Raw genomic sequence first — 12,059 nt, 5'->3', positions numbered from 1 at the left:
GGGCACTGATTCACACAATTTGAAGGGTACATGGTACTAGGAGAGCTTTTGCCATCTTGTGATCTCCTGGGATCCATCTTTTCTGGGGCTAACAGAAGATAGCTTGTTTTTGTCCGCTGCCAGGCCCTGGGACAGAGAGCACTCAGTCACTGGACTGCGCACACAGTATGCCTCTCCCAGATGCCTCCAGAGGGTTGCTACATTCCAGTCCTTTACCTGGACCTAGCATGGCATCAGTACCTGCAATCTGACAGTGGTTTGCAGCTTGTGGCACAATTGGAGCTTTCTCCTGGGCGCCCCTATTCTTAATATGTCTCCAGAAATATTGAGACTTCACTGCCTCTCCTGTGACTCTGCCCTATTTCACCACTGAGCACTTTTCAAGCAGGGAAGACTCTCACAGGAGCAGATTTCTAAAGTACCTGGTTGTGTGCTATACCACTTTCCTGCAGTGGCTTACAAAGCTTCCCTCCCCCTGCTGTTTATCTTTTGATATATCTCTTCTATTTCTCTTCTTCACACTCCTATTGTAAGAAGTGATCACTTTTCTCTCTGTAGCATTCCACCTATTATCTCTTTACATCTCAGGTTGAATTCATAGATTTTCAGGATAGTTTGAAAGTTATCTAGGTAAGTTTGGGGGACCAGATGAAATGAGAACCTCTACTCTTCCACCATCTTGCCTCAAGACATGTTTTCTCTAAGCCAAAAAAGGCCATATGTAGAAAGAAGAAAACATATGAAAGAAAACAATCTCACTGGTAAAGATAAATAGTAAATTAGTCACTCAAAAGGCTATCGTGAAGGTTAAAAGACAATAGTAAAGAGAACTACAATTATATTTTTTGTATTTTTTTATTGGAATTTGATTTGCCAACATATAGTATAACACCCGGTGCTCATCCCATCAAGTGCCCCCCTTGGTGCCCATCACCCAGTCACCCCATCCCCCCACCCACCTCACTTTCCACTACCCCTTATTCATTTCCCAGAGTTAGGCATCTCTCATGTTCTGTCACCCTCTCTGATATTTCCCACTCATTTTCTCTCCTTTCCCCTATAATCCCTTTCACTATTCTTTATATTACTCATATGGGTGGAACCATATAATTATAATGAATAGTTAAGGGATACACAAAATAGAAAATGTCAAATAAAATATTAAGACATAAAATATTGGGAGGGGATTAAAAGTAGTGCTTTTATTTTTTATTTTTTTAAATTGTTAAAATTTTTATTTTGATGCACAGTATGAGAAACAAACTTTTAAATCATCTGAATCTTATGGAAAATGAAACAGCAAATAAATTAGACCCATGTTAAAATAGAAGGTCAATTATATGTCCAAACTTAAGGATATAAGAGCCACAGATAAACTTAGATTCCACAGTCTTCCTTGAGCGGTCGCAGTCTTTCAAACACAACTTTGCTATGAGCTAACTGGTCCAGAGCTCAACAGTACATGGGAATGTTTAACAGGGGTGGTGATCAGGGACACGTTTCCTTGCTGCTGCTTTGATAATGTTGTCCACACGCAGAATCACCTCTGCTGCTTCAGCTGCACTCAAAAGAACTTGTCACTTCACTTGGAAACTTTCTGTTATACCCAGTACTGCCATATCTCCGATGGTACCTTCCTTCATATCCAGGCCAGCAGTTGTGTTACCTTCACTGTGGGCAGCTCGCAGCTGGGCCACCAGGTCTGCACTGTCGTAGCCTGTGTTATCAGCTATGATAGTTGGCAACATTCTCAGTGCCTTAGCATAAGACTCCATTGCAACAGCTTCTTTGCCTGGTGTTCTACTGGCAAGCTGTGTCACAGCATGAGCCATCAGCATCTCAGAACAGCCTCCTCCATACACTGTTCTAGAATCCTTCACAGTTTGGGCAAGAACACAAACAGCATCATGCAAAGATCTTTCTGCTTCATCTAAAATCTGTTGAGTGGCACCACCCAAAAACAATGGTACAAGCTTCACCAAGGGCTACCCCAGAAAAGTGGACAAGTTTATCTTCTCCAATCATGACTTCCTCAATAAGCTTGCAACTTCCAAGCTTCACTAGTTCTGGGTGGTCAAAGGTAGAGGCAATTTCACCACCTGTAATAAGAGCTAGGCGTTCCACACCTGCAAAATCTGCATGTTCGATAGCCATAACACCAGCAGCACCAAAGAGCTGTTCAGGATAATTATAAATTAACTGCCTGTTAATAAAGCAATTTATCCCATGCTTAAGAATACGTTCAACTTTCTCCATTTTTTCTTTTTCGGCATGTTCTATTTCACCAACCTTTGCTGTAGAATCAACTCTTACCCTGGAACCAAATATCTTTATTTTGTCTGTATCCATACCAGTATTCGCAATGAGAATTTTAGCATTTTCAATTCGCTTTGGTTGATTTACTCCAATTTTTTTATCCAACAGAAAGCTTTCCTCTAAATAGGAATCTGCCAGACTTCCTCCTAGCTTCTTGATGACATGAATTGCCTCCAGATTACCAGAGCCTTTCAGTCTGAGAACAGCTTCTATGGCTGAGTAAAGTGGTCTTTGTGATGAGTAAGAAGTTTTGAGGACAATGTTGTTCCCGCAATGTTCATTAAATCTTGATGGAACTTAACTTCGTCAGAACCATGATCAACTGCAGAATTCAACAGAGCCTGTCTTGCTGCCTTTGTGGCTTCTCTCCAACCCATAATGATGGTCTGTGGGTGAATCTTTTCTGCAATCAAAGTTTCTGCTTCCCTTAGTAATTCTGCTGCCAGAACAGTAACAGAGGTAGTACCATCACCAACTTCATTATCTTGAACCCTTGACATATCAACTAAAACTTTAGCTGCTGGATTGTCCACACCGATTTTTTTTAGAATAGTTGCACCATCATTGGTTACCGTAACAGAAGCATCTCGTCCACTGCTTAATAGAATTTTATCCATGCCCTTAGGTCCTAGGGTGCTCTTCACCAAGTCTCCAATAGCAAAGGCACCAATAAAAGACAACAGCCGAGCCGTCTCCTCTCTCTCTTCATCAGCTCCAGCCTTGAAGATGTTCACAGGTGTGAGGGAAAGGGACGCCATGGTTCCGTGGCTTCGGCACACGCGCTAACCCTTCACCGCTCACGCCCGGGACCGGAGGGCAAAAGTAGTGCTTTTAGAATGCACTCAAAATTAAAGAACTATCAGCTTTAAATATATTTATATGTTTGAATATTTATATTTATAAATATATAAAAATAAATATATATAAAATTTGTATATAATGCTTACCCTAACCCTAACCCAACAGACACATGAAAAGATGCTCAACATTACTCATCATCAGGAAATGCAGATCAAACCACAAAGAAATATCACTTCACACCTGTCAGATTGGCTGAAATAAAAAAACACAAGAAACAAGTGCTGGCAAGGATGTGGAGAAAAAGGAGACTTTGTGCACTATTGGTAGGAATGCAAACTGGTCCAGGAACTATGGAAGATGGTATCAAGATCCCTCAAAAAGTTAAAAATAGAACCATCCTATGATCCAGAAATCACAGTACTGGGCTTTTACTCAAATACAAAGACACTAATTCAAATGGATACATGCACCCCTATGTTTATTACAGCATTACTTTCAATAGCTAAATTATGGAAGCAGTCAAGTGTCCATCGAAACATGAATGGATAAGTAAGAGTTGAGAGATAGATATAGATGATAGATAGATAGATAGATGATAGATAGATAGATAGATAGATAGATGATAGATGATAGAGATGGAGATAAAGATAGAGATAAATAATGTTTTTTATTCAGCCAAAAAAAAATAAAACCTTGCCATTTGCAACATGGATGGATCTAGAGATTATGATGCTAAGTGAAGTAAGCCAGTCAGAGAAAGACAAATGCCATGTGATTTCACTCATAAGTGGAATTTAAGAAACAAAACAAATGAACATAGGAAAGGAAAGAGAGAGTAAGAGGCAGACCAAGAAAGAGTCTCTTAAGTATAGAAAACAAATTGATAGTTACCAGAGGAGAGGTTGGTGGGAAGAAGAGTGAAATCAGTGATGGGGATTTGAGAGTACCCTTATCGTGATGAGCACTGAGTAATGCATAGAATTGTTGAATCACTGTATTGTACACCTGAAACTAATATAACAGAGTGTGTTAACTATATTGGAATTAAAATGAAAAACTTAATTTATACGAGGAAGGAAATGGAAAAAGGAAGACAAAAAAAAGACAAAAAAAAAAGAAAAAGGAAGACAAAATATCAATATTTCTCAACTTTTTCCAAAAATATTGAAGGGAATAAACTTTCTAACTCATTCTATGAGGTCAACATTAAACCGCTACCAGACAAAGACAATACATGAAAACTATAGACCAATATCCTTAATGAACATTGATGCAAAAATATTCAACAAAATACTAGCAAAAAGAATTCAGCAGCATATTAAAAGGATTGTAAAACATAATCAAGTGGAATTTAGTCCTGGAATATAAGCATGATTCAACATATAGGCATTGATCAATGTAATGTGCTACATCAACACAATGAAGAGGAAAAAATACATAATCATCTCAACTGATACAGAAAAACATTTGACAAAATTAAGCACCTTTCATGATACTCAACAAAACATAAATAGAAGTAAACTACCTCAACATATGCCATATATAAAAATCCAAAGCAAACATCATAATCATAAGATAGTTCTATTTTTAACTTTTTGAGGAAACTACATGCTGTTTTCCACAGTGGATGCACTAGTTTGCATTCCCATCAATAGTGAGAGAGGGTACCCTTTCTCCACATCCTTGCCAACACCTGTTGTTTCTTGTGTTTCTGATTTTAGCCATTCTGACATGTCTGAAATGATATCTCTTTGTAGTTTTGATTTGCATTTCCCTACTGGTGAGTGATGTTGAGCATCTTCTCATGTGTCTGTTGGTCATCTGTATGTCTTCTTTTGAAAGATACCTATTCATGTCTTCTGCTCACTTTTAATTGGATTCTCCATTTCTATATCTTTACCTGAAGAATACAAAAATACTGATTCAAAGGAATACATATTTCTCAATGTCTATAGCAGCATTATCTACAATAGCCAAATTATGAAAACAGTCCAAATGTCTATCAACTGATGAATGGGTAAGGAAGATGTGGTGTATACGTATATAAAGGAATATTGCTCAGCCATAAAAAGAATGAAATCTTGTCATTTGCAATAATGTAGATAGAGTTAGGGAGTTTTATTTTAGGTGAAATAAGTCAGTCAGAGAAAAAGTAATGCCATATGATTTGATTTCATTCATATGTGAAATTTAAGAATGAAGCAAAAGAACAAAGAGGAAAAAAAGAGAGACAAACCAAGAAATAGACTCTTGAGTACAGAGGACAAATTGATGGTTACTAAAGGGGAGGTGGTTGGGGAGATGGGTTCAATAGGTAATGGAGATTAAGGAGTGCACTTGTAATGAGCGCTGAATGATATATGGAAGTGTTGCATCAATAAATTGTACACCTAAAACTAATATTACTCTGTTGTTAACACACTGGAATTTAAATAAAACTTAAAAAGTCATAATCAATGGTGTAAGACTGGAAGTATATCCTCTCAGATCAGGGACAAGATGAAGATGCTGGCTTGTGCTATTTCTATTCAACAGAATACTGGAAATGATAGCTATAGCAATTAGTCAAGAAAAAGAAATAAAAGGCATGCAAGTTTGAAAGGAAGAAATAAAATTATTTCTGTTTGTAGATGATGTTATCATATATGTAAAGTACACCAAAGATCACACACACCCCCACCCCCAAAAAACCCTATTAGAACTGATAAATGAATTCAGAGTAGTAGAGGATACAATATCAACAAACAAATCTGTTATATTTCTATGCAGAATTGAGAATTTGAAAAATTACAAAAATAATTCCATTTAAATAGCATCAAAAATAGTAAAATACTTAGAAAATAACCTAACCAAGAAGGTGAAAAACAATGAAAACAATAAAACATTGCTGAACAAAATTAAAAACATAAGTAAATGGAAATGCATTCCATGTTTATGGGTTGGAAGAGTTAATATTTATAAAATGACAAAACTCCCCAAAGTGGTCTGCTTATACAATACAATGCCAATCAAGATCCCAATAAAATTTTTTGGAAAAGAAGAAAAACCTATCCTAAAATTCATGTGGAATCTTAAATGACATTAGCTAGAAAATCTTTAAAAAGAAAAGTAAAATTGGAGGCCTCACACTTATTTCAAATCTTACTACAATATTATAATAATCAAAACAGCCATGTTCTGACATAAGGACAGCCATATAGACCAGTGAAATAGCACAAAAATAAATCCTTACATAATCATCAAATGTTTTTTCACAAGGATTGCTTGATAATTAATGATGAAAGGGAAATCTTTTCAAAAACTGGTACTGGGGAAACGGGCTGTTCACATGCAAAGGAATGAATTTGGACACATATCTAAAACCATATATAAAAAAATAACGTAAAGTGGATCTAAATGTATATACCAAAGCAATTACATACTTAGAAGAAAACATAGGACAAAAGCTTTATGACATTGGATTTGGAAATTATTTCTTGACTATGACTCAAAAGGTTCAGCAAAAAGAGAAAAAGTAGACAAAATGTACTTCATGAAAGTTAAATTATTGTGTGACTCAAAGACACTATCAACAGAATAAAAAGGAAGTTCACAGGAGAATACATTTGCAAATAATACATCTTATAAAGGATATATAAAGAGAAATCCTAAAACTAAACAGTAAAACACCAAACAACCCAGTTCAAAAATGTGTAAAGGATTTGAATAGACATTTTTCCAAACAAAATATATAAATGACGATAAACACGTGAGAAGACTCTCAACATCACTAATAATTATGGAAATGTAGATCAAAAATACAATGTGGCATTTCCTCCACCCATTAGGATGGCTACTGTCAAAACATAGAAAATACCTCATACCTGTCAGGAGAGCTATTTTCAAAACAAAAAGATAACGAGTGTTGTAGAGAATGTGGAGAAATTGAATCCCTTGTGCACTGTTGATGGAATGTAAAATAACCCAGTCATTGTGGAAAGCAGCATGGCAGTGCCTCAAAAAAATTAAAAATCGAATTTCCATATAATCCAACAATTCCACTTCTGGGTATATACCCAAAATAATTAAAAACATGGCCTCAAAGCAACATTTGTACACCCATGTTCATAGCAACATTATTCATGTTAGCAAAAATGTGGAAGTAATCCAGGTATTTACTGACAGATTAATGAGTATGTAAAGTGTGGTATATGCGTGCAATGAAACATTATTCAGCCTTAAAAAGGGAGGAAATTCTGCACCATAACATGGATGAACCTTAAGGACATGAGGGTAAGTGAAATAAGCCAGTCACAAAAGGACAAATACTGTATGATTCCACTTTTAAGAAGTACTTAGCTATTAAAAATCATATAGACAGAAAGTATAATAATGGTTTTCAGGGCTGGGGGAAGTGGAAAATGCGGAGTTATCGTTTAATGAGCATCAGAGTTTCAGTTCTACAAAATGAGAATTATGGGGCTGGATATTGGTGATGGTTGCAATACAATGTTAATGTACAATGTGAATGTATTTATTTATTCCAGGGTTGTTGAGACATAATTGAAATAGACCATTGTGTAAGTTTAAGGTGCACAAAATGTTGATTTGTTTTAATTGTTTATTGTAAAATGATAGCAACCGTGCATTAGCTAACATTTCTATCACATCACATAATCACCATTCCTGGGCAGCCCCGGTGGCTCAGCGGTTTAGCGCCGCCTTCAGCCTAGGGCATGATCCTGGAGACCTGGAATCGAGTCCCATGTCAGGTTCCCTGCATGGATCCTGTTTCTCCCTCTGCCTGTGTCTCTGCCTCTCTCTCTCTCTCTGTGTCTCTCATGAATGAATAAATAAGTAAAATTTATTTTTAAAAAATCACCATTCCCTTTTTTTAACCATTCCTTTTTATTGTAAGAACATTTAATCTACTCATCCATAATATATTCATCTTATACTGGCAGTTTGTACACCTTAACCAATATCTCTCCATTCCCCCATCTCTATTTCTGTGAAATCAGCTTTTATAGATTTCACATATAAGTAATATCATAAAATACATGTCTTTCTATGACTTATTTCACTTAGAAAAAGTGAATAATGCCTTCAAGATTCATTTAAATTGTCCCAAGTGGCGGGATTTCCTTTTTTCATGGTTGAATAATATTCCATTATATGTATTTTAATTTATATATTTATATTTATGACTACTGTGTTTTTACGCATGTTATATGTTTATTTACATTACATATTGTATATAAAAGTGTATATTTACATGTTTTGTGTATACATAAAGCTATACATATATCTATATATGATGTATAGTTATATATATTAATTTATTCATGTATTCTTTATCCATTCATTCATTGACAGACACTTAGGATGTTTCCATATCTTGGTTATTGTGAATAATGCTACAATGAACTTGAGAGTGCAGATATCTCTTTGAGATCTTGTTTTCATTTCCTTTGGACATATACCCAGAAGTGCAGTTGCTGGATCATATGGCAATTCTATTTTTGATTTTTTTAAAGAACTTTCATACTGTTTTCCATAGTGGATATACCAATTTTCTGTTCTCACAAACTGCAAAAGGGTTCTTTTCCCCCCATATTCTTGCCAATATTTTCTATCTTTTGAGCTTTTGGTGATAGCCATTCTAATATGTGTGAGGTTATATCTTATTGTGTTTTTTTTAAGATTTTATTTATTTATTCATGAGAGACACAGAGAGAGAGAAATGGAGACGCAGGCAGAAGGAGAACCAGGCTTCATGCAGGGAGCCTGATAGGGGACTCCATCCCAGGACTCCAGGATCATGCCCTAGGCCGAAGGCAGGTGCTAAACCGCTGAGCCACCGAGGGATCCCCTCATTAGGGTTTTGATTTGCATTTTCTGTTGACTAGTGATGATGAGCATCTGTTCCTATACCTGTTAAATGCTTGTATGTCTTTTTTGGAAAAATATTCAGATTGTCCATACATTTTTGTATTTCATTTTATTTTGCTATTGAGTTATGACTTCTTTATGCATCTTAGAGACCAACGACTTATCACTTCTGTGGTTTGCAAATATTCTGTACCATTATGTAGTTTGTCTTTTTATTTTGTTCATATTTTGGCTGTGCACAGGCTTTTTTGCTTGATGTATTCCCACTCTTTTTTTTTTTAATTTGCTTTTATTGCTTTTTTTGTGTGTAGTATCTGTGAAAAAAATATTGCCAAGACCAATGTCAAGAAGCTTTTTCCCTGTTTTCTTCTGGGAGTTTCACAGTTTCATATCTTTTAAATCTTTAATCCATTTCAGGGACTCCTGGGTGGCTCACCGGTTGAGGATCTGCCTTTGGCTCAGTGCGTGATCCCAGAGTTCCAGTATCAAGTTTCACAGCAGGCTCCCTGCAGGAAGTCTGCTTCTTCCTCTGCCTATGTCTCTGCCTTCTTTCTGTGTCTTTCATAAATAAATAATTAAAATCTTAAAAAATAAGTATTTAATCCATTTCAAGTTACTTTTTGTGAGTGGTGCAAAATAAAAATCTAATTTCATTCTTCTGCAGGAGGTTATCCAGTTTCCCTAGCACTATTTATTTAAGAGAGACTATCCTTTTTCCATTAGTAATCTTGGCTCCTTTGTCAAATGTTAGTTGACTATGCAATGGTTTATTTTTTGGATCTCAATCCTATTCCATTGGTCTACAGTCTATTTTTATGCAAGTACCATAATCTTTTGACACTAAAGCTTTGTAATATAGCTTGAAAGGAGGAGGTATATGTCCAATTTTGTTCTTTTTTTAAAATCAGGATTTCTTTGGCCATGTAGGACCTTTGGTGACTTTATACCAATTTTAGAATATTTTTTCTATTTCTGTGAAAACTGTAATTGTAATTTTTATAGGGATTGTCAGATGTCTAGATGGCTTTGCATAGTATGGATATTTAAGTAATATTAATTCTTCTGATCCGTGAACACAAAATCTCTTTCTTTTTGTTTTCTCTTCAATTTCTTTATCAAGGTCTTATAGTTTTCAGTGTACAGATCTTTCACCTCCTTGGTTAAATTTATTTCTAAGTATTATATTGCTTTTGATACTATTGTAAATGGGTTTGTTTTCTTAATTTCTCTTTCTGATAGTTGTTGGTGTATAGAAATGCAACTGATCTTTGTATGCTGATTCTGTATCCTGCAACCATACTGTTTCCTTGATTAGTTCTAGCAGTTTTTGGTGGAGTCTTCAGGATTTTCTATATTTAAAGCATACCACCTGAAAGCAAAGATGATTTTACTTTTTTCTTTCCAATTAGGATGTCTTTTGTTTTTTTCTTGCCTTATTGCTATGAGTTGGATTTCCAGTACCATATTGAATAGGAGTAGTGAAAGAAGGCACAGTTGTCTTAATCCTGGTGTTAGACAAAAAGGTTAAAACCCTTACTGAGCGTGTTACCTGTGGATTTGTCATATATGCTCTTTACCGTGAAGTATGTTACTTCTATATTCAATTTGTTGAGTGTTTTTATCACAGAAGAGAGTTGTATTTTGTGAAATGTGTTTTTTGCATCTATTGAATCAATCATAATTTTATCTTTCATCTTATTTTTTAAAGATTTTATTAATTAATTAATTAATTAATTAATTTATGAGAGAGCGAGAGAGAAAGAGAGAGAGGCAGAGACACAGGCAGAAGGAGAAGCAGGCTCCATGCAGGGAGCCCAATGTGGAATGCGGGACTCGATCCCGGGTCTCCAGGATCAGGTTCTGGGCGGAAAGTGGTGCTAAACCGCTGAGCCACCTGGGCTGCCCCTATCTTCCATCATATTAATGTGATGTATCACATTTAATGATTTGTGTATGTTGAACCATCCTTGATTCCCAGGTATAAATCTCACTTGGTCATGGTGTATTATCTTTTGGCATGCTGTTGAATTCATTTTACTAAAATTTTGTTCATAATTTTTGCATCTGTATTCATCAGGGATATTGGTTATGGATATTGGTCTGTAGTTTTCTTACAGTGTCATTGTCCGGCTTTGTATCAAGGTAAACTTGGCCTCTTAAAATGAATTAAGAGTGTTCCCTCTTCTACAATTTTTTTAAAGTTTTTATTTATCTATTCATGAGAGACAGGGGCAGAGACATAGGCAGAAGGAGAATCCCCCTGCAGGGGCCCTGATGTGAGACTAGATCCCAGGACCCCAGGATCACAACCTGAGCCAGAGGCAGATGCTCAACCACTAAGCCACCCAGAAGTCTCCCTCTTCTACAATTTTTTGGGAAACATTTGAAAAAAGTTCACATTAATTATTCTTTAAATGTAGAATTAATTAGTGAAACCATCTGGTTTGGCCTTTTCTATGTTGTGTTTTAATTACTGAATCAATCTTCTTAGCCATTATTGCTCTATTCAGACTTTCTATTTCATCCTGAATTAGTCTTGGTAGATTGAATATTTCTAGGAATTTATTTCTTTTTAAAATCTTTCACATTTTTGAAGTATAATTATTCATAGTAGTCCTTTATGATCTTTTGTATTTCTGTGTACTGATTATAAAATTTCCTTTTTATTTCTGATTTTATTTATTTGAGCCTTCTCTCTTGATTCCTCCTCTAGATAAAGGTTTATAAATTTTATTTAATGTTTCAAAAAAACAGCTCTCACTTTTGTTAATCTTTTCTATTGCCCTTCTAGTCCCTGTTTCATTTATATTTGCTCTGATCTTTGTTTTTTCCCTTCCTTCTGCTAATTTAAGGCTACTTCTTCTTTTACTAGTTTTACTAGTTTCTTGAGATGTTAAGTTCTGTTGTTTATTTAAAAGCATTCCTTTTTCTTAATGTAGGCATTTACTCCTATATACTTCTTCCTCAAAGTATTCTTGAAGTATCCCATGTTTTATGTTGTGCTTCCAGTTTCATTTGTTTCAGGGTATTTTTTATTCCCTGTTTGATTTCTGCTTTGACCAATTGGTTCA

General features: G+C 35.5%; 1 pseudogene; it reads right to left on the bottom strand.

The window, feature by feature from the left end:
- Positions 1-1,234: 1,234 nt before the first annotated feature.
- LOC140596250 (T-complex protein 1 subunit beta pseudogene) lies at positions 1,235-3,122 on the bottom strand (annotated as a pseudogene).
- Positions 3,123-12,059: the final 8,937 nt, after the last annotated feature.

Source organism: Vulpes vulpes, chromosome X, assembly GCF_048418805.1.
Source record: "Vulpes vulpes isolate BD-2025 chromosome X, VulVul3, whole genome shotgun sequence".
Taxonomy (NCBI): Eukaryota; Metazoa; Chordata; class Mammalia; order Carnivora; family Canidae; genus Vulpes; species Vulpes vulpes.
The sequence above is the reverse complement of the archived record's forward strand: the minus strand, read 5'-3'. Positions and strand labels throughout refer to the sequence as shown.